The following is a 17,933-nucleotide window of genomic DNA, read 5'->3' on the forward strand; positions in this document are numbered from 1 at the left end:
TTTGTATTTATTATATATATTTATATATAAACATATGTGTATGTATGTTGCGTGACGTTATTTCTATCCTACGAGTTTGGTTACTTTTTTGGTAATTTGGGACTTTGGCAGTGAGTATAAATTAACTCTATGCTAATTATTTTTGTTACTGAGTAATTGTATTTATGGAATGTTAGTCACGTGTAAATAGTTATCATTGTATCATGTTATGTTTAAAAGTTGATAAATTCTGAGTGAAGTAATAAATTTATTAATTTAACAATAATGTGTGTTTTTTAATATTTTTTTTTAATTCTGTGTCTGTCGTAATTTTTTGGAACAGTAAAAATTATCCGATTTACAACTTTGGGATGGTTTTGGCTACTGATAGCAAAGTGGATTTATTTGGTATTTCGAGGTTGTAACTCTATAAACAAATAATCATAGAAACTTTATATTTTTGTCAAGTATTTAATCATCTATTTTTTGTGCTTTTTTAAAAAATGTAAGTTTTCTTTTTTTTTTTTTTTAATCAAAAAACCTTTAAAGCCTTAAGGTTCTTCATAAGTTAATCGATAAAAATTGGTAGAAATAAAAAAAGTAGGACATAGATTCATAAAAAATATTAGGTTTAAGTAGAACTCGGAAGTTATAGTACTAAAAAGTACATTTTTAGTATTTTTTTTATATACACTTAAAAAACACCAAAAGTAGTGCTAAAAATATCACTAAAAATAAGTATATATATTGTTGAGTAAATTTTTAGATTTTTTTTAATTTAATTTTTTTTTCTAGAATATGTTAGTAGATATTTAGGAACTTAGGTATTTAGTCTGACTCCAAAATGTAGTTGCAACGAATCCAATAATTGTAGTATAATGCGGTTGACATAATTATCAAAATAACCAATAAATTGAATGAACTGTCCGATGTAACGAATAATAATAATTAACAACCAATAACGTAAATAATATTTGAAAATCAAAATAGATACATGGTTTTGTTTACATATTTATATACAATATTGGAGTTGTATTATTTATTTCCTTTATTATCTTTATTACATAAAATATTTGCTTATAACCACCTAAAACTCTAGATTAGAAAAATAGTTCTAGGATCCGTAAATATGCATAAATTAGTAAAATACAATTTCTTATACGACATCAGAAAAATGTGAAAAAATTTTGAATTTTATTTTCTATGATTTACCAAAAAAATATGCATTCGTTAAGATTTCCAAGTCCTGGTTACAAGCGTTAAGAATTTGATTTTTAACCAATTTTGATAAAATTGCGAAAATTAACAAACTATGTTATGGTTAAAAATTAATTAATTTTTTAATATCTATGCTTTAAGTTTATAAAAAAAATTTCAACCTTTATTAAAAAATAAAATCAATATTTATAAGTTTCAATTTTTGTCTTTGTAGATTGATCCACAAAACAATTATTTCTCCTCAAACGATTTTTGTTATTTTGTTGTAATTCAAAAACTAATAATTGTAGATATTTAAAATTTTTGCATTTTCATTAATAAATATAGTTTAAGTTCAGTTATTTTACAACTTTATGTATATTAAGAATTTTATTGTATGCAATGAAATACTCAAAACATAATTTAATTTTAAGATATTAGCTATTTATACCACGAAATTAATATGATTGTATAAATATAATATATTACTACAATAATTTAATATTAGTAACATAATAAATGTAATATTTTCGGCAAAAACTTAATCAACCCATCGTAAAACTAATAGTAAAATAAATTACTTTAATAAAAATATCAAAAAATACAACATGAAATGTACTCGGGTAGTTGGGTATTTTGAGTTCAGATTTAATACATCCATTACAGTGACCTACTCAACAGCTATACTTAACAGCAAAGCAATACATACTTGTCTACCTTATTTATATGAACGATTATCATTTTTAAGCTGAATATACATTGGTACTTGGTACCTATATTTTAATTGATAAATTATTATTTATCTATTGTTGAATATAATAAAGTGTTCATTTATTAAGTATAGTACGACTACGTCGACTACGACAAAAACATTATAATTTGGAAACGGTCAGCCGATGATGTGTGAATGTGTAATATACTAATATGTATACTAACTTCATTTTGCTAACCACTAATCATTATAGTACAACTTATTACTCAATAAATTTTCGTTTTAAATTTAAAAGCTGTAATCAATAATTAAATTCCAAAATTATATCTGTAATTTTAGTGAGTTTTAGTTAGTTTAAAGAAAATTTATATTTTATTTAAAGTTAGTATATTATTATACCGTGAAATTATCTCTCTCCATTTCGAATATTCAATCTGATATTTCAACGTTTTTTGTAAGATTATACAGTAAACTATTAATAAGTAATTACTAGATCACAAAATCAGACTATTTATGATTGAATTTCAATTAATAATTAAAACAAAATAAGACTTTATTATAGCTCTTCATGTATAAAAAAATATCTATTAAAGAAAATGCTAATTTTCACGTTAAAAAAAAAAAAAATCAAAACCTTTTAAGATTTTCTGTTTAAAATTTAAAAGTTACTGTAGTACTGAATATGAATATATTTTATACATTTATCATATAGTGTATAGATTGTCTGTTTGACAATGAAATGTGAAGAGCTTAATTGTTTAGAGACAATGTAATATCTTAGTTCTTTAATCATCTACTCATTGCGCATACACTTAATAAATTATAGGGCTTGACACTATTCCTTTGTAAAGGTTTATATTCTGTGTTACGTAGGTACATAGTAGGTTAACTTTAGATGTGAGTTAGAATTTTAATTCCATTCTTTACACGTAGGGGGGTTGTATTTTACCACGAAGAAGCCATGTGTAAGCTGGTGTATAATTTAATAATTATGCCGATACCTCCTAATATTATAGTCCTAAAAATAAATATAACATCATATCTATCATATCTATCCCTTGTATGCGTAAATAGTCAATTTATCATTTATTATGTACCTATTGTTTTTTTATTTAAATTTGGTCAATATGGATTAAGAATTTATAATTAGTTGGTTTTCTATTGAATTCAAGGACACCGTTACATTGTCAAATTTATTCTAAATGTGTGCCAAAATCATTACAGACCAATATTATTTATCCTATTTTCGAATCACGCTAATCACTGTACGTATATACCTAAGCGTCCTAAGCGTTTCAAATCATAGCACAAAATGTCCTTATAACAATAATTCTTACTGTAGGTTAATTCGTTACGTTTCGTTATTCAAATAAATAAATGTTACTTTTAATAATTATCCTATAGCTTTACCATTAAATACGAGTGTGTTTTACTTCGTTGTTTACATACTTAGCAGTTGTGGCAAATGGTCGCACTACTAAATGTATATGTGTGTACGTGTATGTATATTTATATTATTGCAATGTGTATTATGTGATCAATGATTTTAGTAATTATAAATATTTTCAGCGTATTATTTTAGTTGTTTTAAGTATTAATCGATATCTTTTGACTTTTGACACAGCATCAAAAATCGTTATTTCAAGTTAGGAGTAGATTGACCTACGTTCAATTTGTCAAAAACGAAACGAAAAACCATTTGACCGGTTTTTTGAAACTCGCGTATTGGGTCAAGGTAAGCTTTTCACAAGCGCGCGGATCGATGGGGTGGGATGGGATGGTAAGAATAGTTGCTGTTACCGCCGTCGTGTACGAGGAAAAGCATACACTGCGCGTAATCGGTCGACCCCCCCCCCCCCGCCAAGCGTAATGCGTATAGAAGAAGTGGATTATACGACCGTCTCGGTTGACCCTACTGCCAGTTGCGTGGGAGAGACAGAAGCGGGGTGTGGTGTCGGGCGCGCCCGTTGGACTTTTCCGCACTACTGAGTTCGGTGCACGAATGTGCAGCCGACACTAAAATAGTTTTAGATTAATCAAAATGTATAGTTAACATAACTGTTTACTGTGCTGTATAGTGTTACAGTTATCACACATTATATAACATACCTATTATTATATTACATAGGTATTACAGACTACGGTATACTACGCATATATATATAATATAGTACCTATATACTACGGTCTCGATGTCACGTAAAAATATCTAATTATTAAAAAAAGCAATAAACTAATAACCTACCGTTTTTGTAAATGATATTTTTTGATTTTCCCGTACAGTGGTGTGACGGTACACTTCTCATCATACGAGTACATATTGTTTTCCGTATAGGTAGATAAATATAGTGTCAAATAATAAAATAAAAAACATCAGGCAGGTGCGGTTGGTAAAATCCCAACAGTTAATAATACGTGCGCATAGGTACCACCTATATAGCTAATAATCTATATTCTATATCTATTCTGACCAGTTGAGTACGCGTTCTATATTACTAATGTAGTAATATTATTGATACATAATACAGCAGTATTTTTTATTATTTTCTCAATTATAATATTAAAATTAATAATTATATGTAAAAAATAATAATATGTGCGTTGCGAAATAAAAATCATTTCGTTTTCTTAACGTTGGTGAACTTTTTAAAAACTCGTACGCGATCAATATGTATGAGTAATGAGTATACATTTAAACTTTTATAAATATCGATATAAGTTATTATAAAACAGTGTATAGCTATACCGATTACGCAAAATACAGTTTGAATACATGATGTCCATACGTTTGTACCAATGACGACGACGATTACAACAAAATCTGCTGCTCTCCTACAAACGTGCTCCTAATAGGTAATTACCAATAATATGATAATTTGTTGTTATAATATAAACTTTGATCGAAACTTCAGGCGATAATATAGTCAAATCGTCGACGTTATTTGATTAGATAAAAAATTGAAGCCAGTATATTAATATATATATATATATAGGTATATAAAATAAACAAACGATTTCACGTTTGGTTAATTTATTGGTGTCCGCTGTCAGTGTCGTTACGCCTTATTTTAACTTGCATCATAGATTATTATTTATTATATATTTATATCTATTTGAGCAGCTATGTAATCTAGTATCTAGTATATAGGCAGTGTCATAGTGGAATCGAGTTTAGTTAAATTATAGATGATTTAGTTTTGATAGTACCTAGTATTAACTTTACCTATCACTTGGTACTTATGAATCGTGCAACACAATATTAATTTAATATACTTATTTCGTTTTTCTCAGGATAATATATACTTATGGACCGTAGTCGTATTTGTATACATATAGTTATCTACTAATAAACAGGGCAATTATAGTTTTTGTTGGGGTTTATGGAAGATTATATATCAAAGTTAGGATCACAAAATCGCACAGTCCTGATCTATTTAATTTTAAATTAATTTCCTTTTTGGCCATTGTTCTCTTTCAACTAGTACCTACAGTTTTCTTTGAAATTTACAATTAAAACAACACAACTAAATCTTTTTTTTTTTTTAATTGAATATAATATTGTATTAAAAAATGTGATATTTAGTAATAAAAATATAAGTAAAATATTATAATCTGTTATCTTAATAAAATAAAAATAAATATAGTAATACAATGTATAATAATTAAATTAATTAAATATTTCTTCATGGATATGTGAAAAATTCTAATTAAGTTTTATTTTTTTTTTAATAATATTTTATATGCTATTAGGTATACTCGATATAATGTTCAGTATTTTAAATATCTTCAAAGTAAGCTTCATTTTATTGTTGCCTTTCTATATTTTTTATATCACAAGGTATTTTTAAATTGTTGATTGGTACTTTTCATATATTCGTTTTAATTTCATTTAAGTATACCTATTTAGTTCATAATTGATGGAGTATATTTATAAAACTGTTGACTGAAAAAAAAGAGTGGAAAGACTTTTTAACATTAGTGGTTCTAGTCAAATTTTTCGACACAGCAACCTAATATTTAGCTCCTTTTCATTTATGAAATTATTGATTAAATGATCTCAGTATTTTATTAGTAATTTCATTATTTTTTCACAATTGTGTGTAATAATTTTGATCATTAAAAATCACATGTTTGAATAAAATTATATTTAATTAAATTTTATAAAATTGTGTAATTCTAAATGTAAATGTTAATGAAAACTGTATTAGCCGAAAAGTGAGACTGACCAAAAAGAGAAGGGTATATTTCAACTGAAAAGGCTTATTAACGCCATTTATCTTCAATTTCCCTATTCTATTTATAGTTCTTCTAATTTATTTATTATGTTATCAACGAGCAGGAGCTCTTTACAGATAATAAAAATACAAAAAAGACAACAATCATTCATTAAAGCAATTTTGACTATTACCGATGTTTGATTTCAAACTATCAATTTAAATAGTTTATTTAAAAACGATTTTTGTTCAGGTAACTCTTTAAGATTTTTATCACAGCCAGTACAGTAAAATTTATGCAATCTATTATTCATTCCCAGACGTTTTAGTTAAGTGGTGAATAGTTCAGAACATTTCGGGTGAGTTAACAAAGTATATCCAGAACACTTAATAGGAACATCGAGATAAGCGAAATATGTATCACAACAATAGCAAATAGTGTTGTTAAGCCATAGGAATGAAGCGATAGTGTAATGAGTGTGGTGCAAAGTAGGCTATGTGTTAAAATAAAATATAAATCGGAAAATAAACTGATAAAGTGCTCTCCGGAGAGATAAACATAACGTATTAGGTACTCAATACTCGGTCAGCTATTGATGATAAACTGTTAATCGAAATGTCTAATATAAACAGTCGTTAACTGTATGTGTAGGTATAATTATTGACGTTCAATTATTCAAAAAATTCGAATAACTTGATGGTTTTTATATTTTACCGAGCAACTATACATATGTCAGAGATATCCTAACCCGCGGCAAAGTTGAAACGTTGTTTCAAGATTAATTTTACTCTACAATAATATTTACACCGACCACTGACACAGGTACGATTGATATTGAATCGTTACAGTCGTTTTGAATACGCACTCGCCAAATATATATAATACCTACCTACGTTATACCTATTGCATATATTTACATATAGCCATGTGTAGGTATCGCACTAATGCACTAATGCAGTAATTTTTATTTCATAATACCGTGCTTGTTTTATTGCAATAAAAACAATTTCTTGTGAACGAGGCGACGGGCCGCGACGGGCGCAATGTCGCAAACGTCGCATCGCAATATCGCATCACTCGCATCCACGCCCGACGGTCTCGCCGCGGGCCTCGTCGGCTTCGATCGCGGTTATCACGTGTGGTTATCACGCGTCGCGCTCCGTTATCACGTTCACGGACATGTGCCGCCGAACCGTGACTTGCCGCCCCGCCGCCCGCTGGATCTGGACTCGCCGTTGGAAATTTCCTCACGATTTTCCCGTGTTCCCCGCACGCCCGCCCGAGGGTTCGGGGCGGCGCGCACGTCGCACGCACAGACACACGCGCGCTCGTGTGACGGCGCCCTCACCCTTTGCGCGCCACCGTCGTCGCCCGAGTACGCGTTGTTGTACGCTATTCGCGCGCGCACCGCGTCCGGTCTTCGACGCGCCCCGTCGTGCGTAGGTATTGTTAATCCTCCTGCGCGCCCTTTCGTCCACCGCCGCGCTGTCTCGGCGCTGTTCCGGGACGTTCCCATTGAACGCTGCCGCGATGCCGCCGTATTCGCATCAGCCGCTGGCGTGGTCGGCGTGGACACGAAAATGCCGAAATTCAGGTACCTATGCCTATCCCCGGTTGATCCCCCCCCAGAGCGGGGCCCAGCCGAGTGTCCGTGTGGGAATGTGGGAAGTACTTAGATTTTTTTTGTTTTTGTTTTTGTTTTGTTTTGTTTTGTTTTGTTTTCGGGTCTTGTTTTACCGGGGACCTTGGTGTGACACCCATTCGACGACTGTGTACGTCACTGTCGTGTGGTTGTTTTCGAGCGGCACTCATTCGGTTTGGAGGAAATTACGGTTTGCTAGCGTACTACAACGCCGATGACCTATCCAACATCGGCAATAGTAATATCACATTGATCTGACCGATTAGTTATAATGATATGTGTATTTTGGTTGGTGGATCAATCTAGCAAAGGTCAAAATTTATTGTATTATGTTGCACTGTAGTCTGTTGACAAAAAATATTGTTTGCACACAATTTGTGCTACGCAAACAGGTTTGTTTATGGTATTTAATTGTATTGTTTGATACGGTAATGTTCCTTGATAGAGCCCAGGAACAAATTTCAAAATCAGTTGTATTTTGTATTAATTTAAATGGAATTTGTTAACTAACACTATTTACTGTCAAGACATAAAGAAATATATTTTTGAATTTTATTGTAGTTACCATAAAATATTAAAATATATAGTTTTAGTTTCCACCAAATAATTTCTTTAATATGTATACTCTTTCTTAACAATCACATTAAGAATAATATTGCATATTTACATAACAATAATATAATATTTATCATGCTAAAATTTTTTTAAGTAGGTATGCTTCATTAATCTCGGGTGCAAATATTATGTTCTAATTAAACTTTAAAGAAAAATATAATTATCTATTTTAAATATATATAAAAAAAAAAAATAGTGTAAGAATTTAACAATATCTATTAAAATTAAATAAATTGTTACAGTATAGGAAAAAATATTTAAAAAAATATTGATACTGACTTATAAAAAATAAAAAACTATATTCATTATTTTATTATATATTTATTTGAGTACCTAGTTCTATTGGTACTTCTTCGAGTATATTGAAATTAAAATTGAAATAATTAACCTATTTAAATTAAATTTATAATACTGAAAAAGACTTAATGTCTAAGTAGTACCTATCTTATTATTATTATTATTTTTTTTTTTTTAAATTGTATTTTAAACAATTGCATTCTAAATCATTTTTAAATATGTGTTTAGTATCTAATAAAAATTACTAATTAACTGTAAAATGATATTCAACTTAAGGAAAGTATTAAATTAATTTTATTCAAATCCTTTTACTCAAAAACTTTATTAACTATAAATATAAATTGTATTATAGGAAAACTTCTTTAACTGAATGCTCTATTTGTTGAAAACTTTTATAACTTTATATATATTTGTAATTTTCTTTAAATTGTCTCTACATTAACATCTAGTATACATTATCTACATAATTGAAATCATTTTTTAACATTTATAAAATATAAATTGTATTTATATTGTTTTACTGTTTATTCTCTATAAATTTTGATAAAACTATGTATACTTAATGAATTTAATAACAAATTGATGTACTCAGAATTTTGATGATCCAGTAGATAATGTTTAATTTCTTATTTTTCCTTTTTATGTCTACCGCCTTCTTTAGATTTGTATTATAATAATAGTTTGGTAAATTAATTCAAGTATAAATTGTATTCTTGTATTAGATTTTTATTAACTTATTTTATAATATTTTAATAAATTTCATTATTAAAACAATTGTTATCTACACAAATTACACAGATTTAATTATTTAAATCTAAATCATTAAAAAAAAAATAAAGGTTTCTATTCATAAACTTCTATAATACAAAGAATAAGGATCACAATAAGTTATAAATTACTTAAAATATTTCAAAAAGTTGCCAATAGTAAAAAACATGTTGGATATGCACCTATTACATTTTCTATTAAATAAGTACTTATTGACTAAATAAGAGTTTAAGAATATACAGTTTAAAGTTGTACCTAAGAAGTAAAAATCCAAAAAAAAAAAAAAAAAATGCAAGGATGCAATTGAATGGTATGTCCTATTTTATGCGATAAAGTAAATTAAAAAAAAAAAAAATTAACAATTGCATGTTTCCTGAAAATATTATTATACTGTTATAATTTTTTTTCTGTTTATTATTATTTTATCTTTGGTAGATTGGTTTTATTTTATATAGGTAGTTATTGCAATTATGATGAAGGTAGTGCTTTATTGCTTTTATTTTAATAATTTGGAAATTAATCATTAATTAACTTAAAAAAAGATTTTAGTAATTTTTTTTTAAGACAAGTTAATTTCTTTAAAAATTAATAAGTAATTTAATATTTGAACATAATATATTGTGTTATAAATATGAATGTTTCAATATTCTAAAAAAAAATTTTAATATTATAGTTTTGTTAATTAGTTACTGTTATTGAATGAATTCATTAAACATATTTCTAACACGTTTCACAATTAAATTAATTGTTTTTGTATGGTCAAAGAATTTACCGTAATCCAGGTCTAAAGATACCAGTCTGTAAATGGTTTCAAGTACTTATTATCCATTTCAATATTTTTAATATACACATTTTTACATTAAAAAAATAAAGCAATTTAATATTTAACGAATATCACAATTTAAATAGGGTTTAGTTAGTTTAAAATTAGAGAACATAAATTATTATTTTCATGCATAATAAATAGTAATTAACCTAATAGATACCTACATAATCTATTTGTATGTTGCTATACAAATAGTCAACACCTATAATTACTTAATTATTTAATTACAAAGGTCATATGTGTAATATAGTACATTTATAAACTGATTTTGTTGATAACTCCATTAGTTAATAGGTTTTATACACAACATAAAAATTTATTTTAAAATTAGTTATTTACTATTACTTTATATAATTACATCAAATCTTTGTCTATTGTGATAGACTTACAAAAAAACTGGACAGTTATCTTCAAAAATTCATTTAGTGTATGATATTTTTATAATTAAGTAATAATTTTTTTTTTTTATTCGATAAAACAATTAAAATAATAGTATAAACAAATTTAAGCATTTTATATTATATAAAATAAAGGTATATTATAATATAATATTATATGTAAATGTATACATTAAAGTATAGCATATTTGATGTGTACCTAATTGCTTAATTGCAATAATAATTAGTAAAACACTATGATATAAATTTATATGTCAATAATAAATAAAATATTATTGTGTAAAATATTGTTTATCTATTACATTATTATCATATGCATAAATAGATTTAATTGTTTATGACTGTGGTCTATGAAGTAAATTAAAATTAACTTGCTTAAAATGAGTGTATTGATGAATGATTAATTTTTAACATAAGCTTATTTTTATTTTTTTTTAAATTAGTATGTAATTTTGTATAAGTAACTAGTACCTAATTAAATTATTTTATAGTTTAAATTTTAAAAAGTGTTTACTCAGATTGTATTGCTTAAGTAAAATCAATAATGATGTATTTTTTTTTTTAAATCTTGAATATTTGATATTGTAGTTACCTACATTTTATTATTAATATATTATTTTTTTATATTATATTAGTAGGTTCTATACTTGTATGTGTTGGGAATTTAAATATATAACTATGACATTTTAAATTATAATATGCTCAGAACTTTCATAAAGTTATGAGTGATGCACTTATTATTATTATATTGATAAATTGAATAAGAACTTCTGAGAAAGTTTCTTTGAGTTAAGCTTCTGTGCTATTCAAATTGATCTATTTATTAAATTAAAGTTATTTTCATTATTGTAACATTTAGGTTTTATAAAAGAAGGTAGCTAAATGAAATGATCTGGAACGCCTCTATACATCTTTAATGCAGTGATCGGAAAGTTCTTTTCAAAAATGAACTAGTTCAATTTAATTTCTTAATCATGGTTTTCAAAATGATTTAGGTCATTGTTAATTAGTTCAATTTTAGGTTCATAAAATTTAATCAATATTAAATTATATTTTTGAAAATATAATTATTATTGGTAGATGTTAAATGATTATAAATAACACTTTGCCATAATTCTGTCATTAATATATTATAGCCGTATATTTAGCATACCTTTTGCAGGTGATTTATGTATATTTTTATGAATACTATATAGGTATTAAGTTGCTGCATTTTTCTGATGAAGAATATTAAAAATAATTCTTTACAGAAATAGGTACTCAGTAGTTATCTCTATGTGACTAATGAGTATGATATGATGTTAACGTTAGGTACTTCATAAAAATACTATGTACCAGTGGGACAAATTTTACTACTCCAATCTCTTTAAATGTATAATTTAAATATTAGTTGTATATTATAACTATGCAAATTAATTTGTTAATACATTAAGTACAATTCAAAAAGAAATTGAATTGTTTTAGTTTATGATACACCATAATTGTATTCTAATGGTTTAAATAGGTCTTAACTTGATTTGAAAATTGTTGATGGAAAAATTTGATTTAAGGATAGGACGGGAGAGGTGTAGATTGGTGTTGAGTATTTTCATTGTTGATTTTAGGTATAGGCTCTAGATTAAATATTTGTCTTGGGTCAGGCCCTAATCTTAAATTTGGGTTTCCTTAAAGTGAAAAACAAATAAGGTGAAAGAAATATGGATGAACTTTTCTCCGTTAATTTTTATTTTCCAGTTAGATGCTCGTTTTTTATTTTGATAACATGTGATTAGAGATTAGATGATGCAACAGTGTTATCAATTTATATTGCTACGTCTGCGTATGTGGCGATATGACGTGTGTGTGAGTATCTGATTTATTTTCGTCATTTGGTACGTCTAATGACTGGATGTGAATATGTTTGTAAAGGTTTAGAGGCTCTCCAGGAGATAGATTGCTTCCTAGGGACTTTTAGTACTTAACAAATTATTGAAATTTGAACAGTTGGTACCTATGTTTAAACGTCTGTTTAAATAGTTTATAATATAAAAAAAAAATAAAATAAAAATGACGAAGCTAACGAGATCATTTTTAATTGTTAAGACATTAAAATAAACGAATAATTTAAACATTTAAGTTTAGTATTAAGAAAGTACTTGGCAGTTTTAAACATAATATTTATAAAAAGTGTGTATAAATAGTGTCAATAAAATTGTTTAAACCTAAATACTGAAAGTGAAGACTATTGATTAAACTGGACGAAGCCAAAAGGTATTATCAATTTATAATATTTTATTCTATTGAACTACGCCAATAAGACGAGAGCATGTTGTATATTTTAACTGAGTTGTTAGATGTTATTTTATTTCATTAATATTAGTGTGAAATTGTTTTAATATCTATAGGTAATCATTTGGACATTTTTAAAGAAGGCGGTTTATTAAATGCCACCTTCACAAAAGTAATTATTGTGTTTGAACTTTTAACTACACAAATTAAAAGTTTAAATGTATATTATAGGTACACTGTAGTACTGTACTGATATAGGTTTATAATAGGTATATGAGATATGGGAATATGAAAATGAGGTAGAAGAATTTATCAAAAGCGCTAAAATATATAGGTACATATTGTTGAAAACGACAAAAACTAAAACTGAGTTATATAAAATTTCTTATTGTTACATTATGTTTTACCAATGACAAAAATTAACTATCTCTTGACATCATTAAATTATTTTGGCGATTCTGAGTAGTATAGTTTTCATTTAGGTAGGCACTTCAGTTTCTTCATGATGTGTTGTACAGGTATACACTCCAGGAGATGAGTTGGAAGTTATTTACAAGAAAATTCTGCTAACTGTTTTAATGGAAGTTAGAGTATTTCGAAAATACATTTATTTATTACAAGTATATATTTTTTAGTTAAATGTGCATTCTAATAAATTTAAAAAAAATCACGACGTGTGGTTGGGTTAAATTACTTTGACTCGAGTCTGAAATAATTAATCATTTAGGTGGTAAATAGTTAAAAGTGTACTCTACTATTTAATATTAAAACTATAAACTTGATGCCAACAAATATAAAAATTAATATCGCTATTGTCACGCGTTCGATACGACTAAATTTTTGGTTTCTTTATTTTTCTTTATAAAATAGTCAACCATTCTGTACTTATATAAATGAGTCTACAAAAATTAGATTCCCGGTAGGTATTGTATTTTATAATATGCTTTCTTTGCGAGTTTCAAATTCATAGTCACATGAGTCGTGAATTTTATAGCTGTTGTGTTGCTATTTATGTAGGTATTATTTCATTGTATTTCAAATAAAAACTATATTCTATCTCTAAGCTAATATTTTCGAAATGGAAGTCTGATTACTGTTGGTAATTAAATACTTTTATATGAAAAACAATCAAGCAATTATAAAAAAAACGAATAACGGGCCATGGTTGATATTATAATACTTGCATACAGAAAATATACACCTTCTTATTACTCTGTTATTGTATGTTAGATTATGTTATCGTATAGCTACGTTGGTTAGAATTAAATAGTAGACCAGTGTTTCACAATCTCTATACTGATTACTGTGGCAGTCTTCCAAATATTCAAGTTTTTAGACCCCTAAATGTATAACTATCATTAAAAATAAATACTAGTTATACAATATTTAAATACTTGTGAAAATATATAAAACATTGCATGTATTGCAGTTTTTAATTTTTAAACCTGTTTATTTTTTACCATAAATATTAAATATATATGTTAACAGATCTTTAAACATTACAATAATTTTTAAATTAAGATTTTTAATGACTTCGTTTTTATTGGTGACCTAAAATTATTAGCTCAATAGAATTTGTTTAATAAATTTTCATAATTGTTGAATTGAATTTAAACATGTTATAAGATTATCATGATATGTTAATAATCCTAAATAATTATATGTCGGCCTTAGGTTGTACCGTGATAGACGTAACCGTATGTTTTCGAACTTCTATTTCAAGAGTGATAACTTGTAGAAAACTGACTATAGCTATTAGTTGGTACTTTGGGCCTTAAATCTTAGTGATAAAAAATAAATAGAAAATCGCTCTGCTGTATATAGAAGGTATCAATGTATCACGTCATTGAATAAGTCAATGTAATGTATGATATATTTGATTTAAAATACTGAAATATACTTCAAATACTCACTGATAAGTCATTGCATATGAAAAACGTTTTTGAGGGAAGACGGCTTATATTACTAGCATATTTATTATCTAATTGTATTTATTTATATTTCTGTAATAATTTAATTTAGGCACGTATTAGTTGTATTGTAAGTTAAATACATTTTTGGTGAAAACATTACCAATGTAGGTACTAATATTAATAGTTAAAACTAAGTTTTAATATGTTTTTAAACACTAAACTTTTATTAGCCTAACCTTTGATTACCCATGAATGAAATTTTTTAAATTAGGTATAAAAAAAAAAACTAAAATAGTTAATATTTGTTTAAATATCTAATTTTGTCCAAATTTGAACTTAAAAAATTATGTTTATATAATTTTTTTTTAGGTTTTTTCGTTACTGTATGAATTATTTATATGAAACTTTTTATTGAATTTTCAAATCTTGACTATAAAAATTGTACATTTAATTTATTTTCAACTACAAAGTTAAAACTTGATTGATGAAACTAATTGAATAACCATTAATATGGTAATTCTTGAAACACGGATATTCACGTTATAAAATTCATGTATTATCCATGTTTGCTATATATAATCAATAATCAATACTAAATACTTATCATCTATATCGGGATTTAAATAAAAATATATATATTTTTTTAATTTCTTTCGAATATTAAAAAAACAATGATATTCCAATTTCAAAACCCTAAAAAAATAAAGCTTTATGCAGTATGTCCCAGAAATTTCGTGTCTTCCATAGTATCTCCATGGTAAATTAATTTATTTGAATGTAAGTTTTATAGTTATAACTAATAAATAATTAGTATAGACATTGAACGACGGGTTTTAAATTTTTTTTTCAAAAATTCAAAGATTTAAAAATATATTTTATTTACCTATTTTAGTGTTTTAAATTTTATAGAGAGCTATTTTTAGTAAAACAATTTTTAAAAAAATAATTAGAATTGAGTAAAATTTGATTAAGTTAAAGAAGTGAGTTTTTGATGTAAGAATAATAGTTATATTTATCTACAAATATTGGATTTTGGCCTTCTCTATGTAGTGCTTATTCACAAAATCGTAAACTCCTTTCTCCATCACCTTCAAATTTGTCATTCAATTAGAGTTTTTTTTACTAATTTCCGTAAAAATATTGCATTTAAATTAATGGATTTTCCACGGAGATACTGTGGGAGATATAAGACTTCTGAGGTATAGTGTATATTCAAATATTAAATACAATTTGAGAACTAAGAAATAAAGTGATTGTTTTAGTTATTATTTCAAATTTTGATGTAGTAATATTTTGTTAGGTATATAATATAATTTAATTATACTACGTAGTATATATACTACTATGTAGCTGTGACCAATTGGTGAACCGTGAAAAATTCACATTGAATTTATAGTTGTGTAGTTTTATAGTTAAACATACATACATACACAATAGTTGGTCTTATCTATGCGCAAATTGTGAAAATATTAAAATATATTATCTCGGAATTTGAAGATTACGAGATATTGATGTGCCAATTGAGTATTAAATTTTGGGATTTTGACTCGAATCCTTTTAAACTCACATTATTTTTAATGTGTACTACCTGGTTAAAGGTAAAGTAAGTGTAAAATGAGTACAAAATTATTTGTAAATAATAAGTAATAATACGTTCTAATTAATTAGAATAATATAATGCCATTAAGCTTTTTAAACATAAAAATAAATCCCCTGTAAGACTATTAATGTTTTTGAAAATATTTTTTTTTAGATACTTTGTGATAAAAAAAACATTAGTTTTGAAAAAAAATTAATTTTAATAAATTTTGAGCGAGACGATAAATATATTGGTTTATAAAGATGTTTGTGATGTGTGCTTTTTTGCGCATCAAACATCTTTTGGAGCAGTAAAAAATTAAAGTTTTTCAATCTTTAACTTTTAGAGTAGTCTCTGATAGACGATTGGTACTTTTCAAAAAATTAAGAAATAAACGAAAATTTTACATAAAACAATTTAAAAAAAATCAATTTAGATTTTGCTATAATCCAAAAATAAATAACTCTAGAGATTTGAATTTTTACTTAATATTTTATTATGAATTTGTGTTTTCTTAGTATAGATTAGTACAGTTATTAATGAATTAAATTGAATAAGCCATGATGAAAAAAAAAAAAATAATAATTTAACGTAGTTGTAAATCTAAACGCTTTATCTTTTAAGAGGCAATGAATGTCTATGAATGTATTGAATAATGCAAAACCATTTTAAAATAAATCGGTTTCAAATAATAAAATTTTTTAAATATGTTTTGATTTGTTTACGCTTCAGACTAGAAATGTTTATATCAGTTAATTATTGATATTATGGTTGGAGGTCAAACGGAGTATGTTTTAAATAATGTTTTAATATTAGGAAATTTATCTTCAGGACAACATATTAATACATATCATGGGCTAGTTGGGACTGTGTTTGTCTTCTATGTTAAATTTACCATAGCTCAAATTTTCCTTTTAATTTGAATTTTCATATAAATGAAATTTAATTTAAATTATCTTAATAAAATTCATAAAATGTTCTACTAAATACTTTACAAAATTAAAAGGAGGACAATTTAAAAACATTACTACTTTCTTGTTTGCTCTAATTATGACTATTGCCTTTTAGTTTAGATTACATCTAAGCAAAAAAAAAAAAAAAACCATAGAACTAATATAAAATAACACTTTAGGTTTTATTTCCTTTAAATTTAACATTATTAGACCTATTCATGGCTTATATTAAAATTTATTTAAATTATTTTCATTAATGATTAATATTTGTTTTTGCTCTTTTGATTCTTACATAAATTAATATTAGGTGTTATTGATTGTCCAGAATTCTTTCTCTTAATAAAATAAATTCTCTAAATATAAGAAATCCAAAACCGTTTTTCAACAAAAACTACAATATGAACTATCTTATCAATCTTTTATAAATTGCAAATAATAAATTTAATTTTAATTATTTGTGTCAGTATTTTAATGCTTGTAAAAATAAATAGATTTTTTTATAAAACCTATTGTAATAATTTGTAATATCTTCTTAATAATAAATTGTAGTAATGTATTTTTACTATGTAAA

The 17,933-nt window shown here is 25.9% G+C and overlaps 1 protein-coding gene across 1 annotated transcript in view; it reads left to right on the top strand.

Annotated features, from left to right (window-relative positions):
- Positions 1-7,647: 7,647 nt before the first annotated feature.
- The window catches only part of LOC112591330 (trehalase), a 95,992-nt gene continuing 85,706 nt past the window's right edge, over positions 7,648-17,933 (top strand). Inside the window, exon 1 of the mRNA XM_025335105.1 lies at positions 7,648-7,697. The gene's annotated coding sequence lies outside the window, so the exon portion shown is untranslated. The remainder of the gene's footprint in view (positions 7,698-17,933) is intronic.

This window comes from Melanaphis sacchari, unplaced genomic scaffold (genome assembly GCF_002803265.2).
Source record: "Melanaphis sacchari strain LSU unplaced genomic scaffold, SCAv2.0 Contig131_pilon_pilon, whole genome shotgun sequence".
In the NCBI taxonomy this organism is placed as follows: Eukaryota; Metazoa; Arthropoda; class Insecta; order Hemiptera; family Aphididae; genus Melanaphis; species Melanaphis sacchari.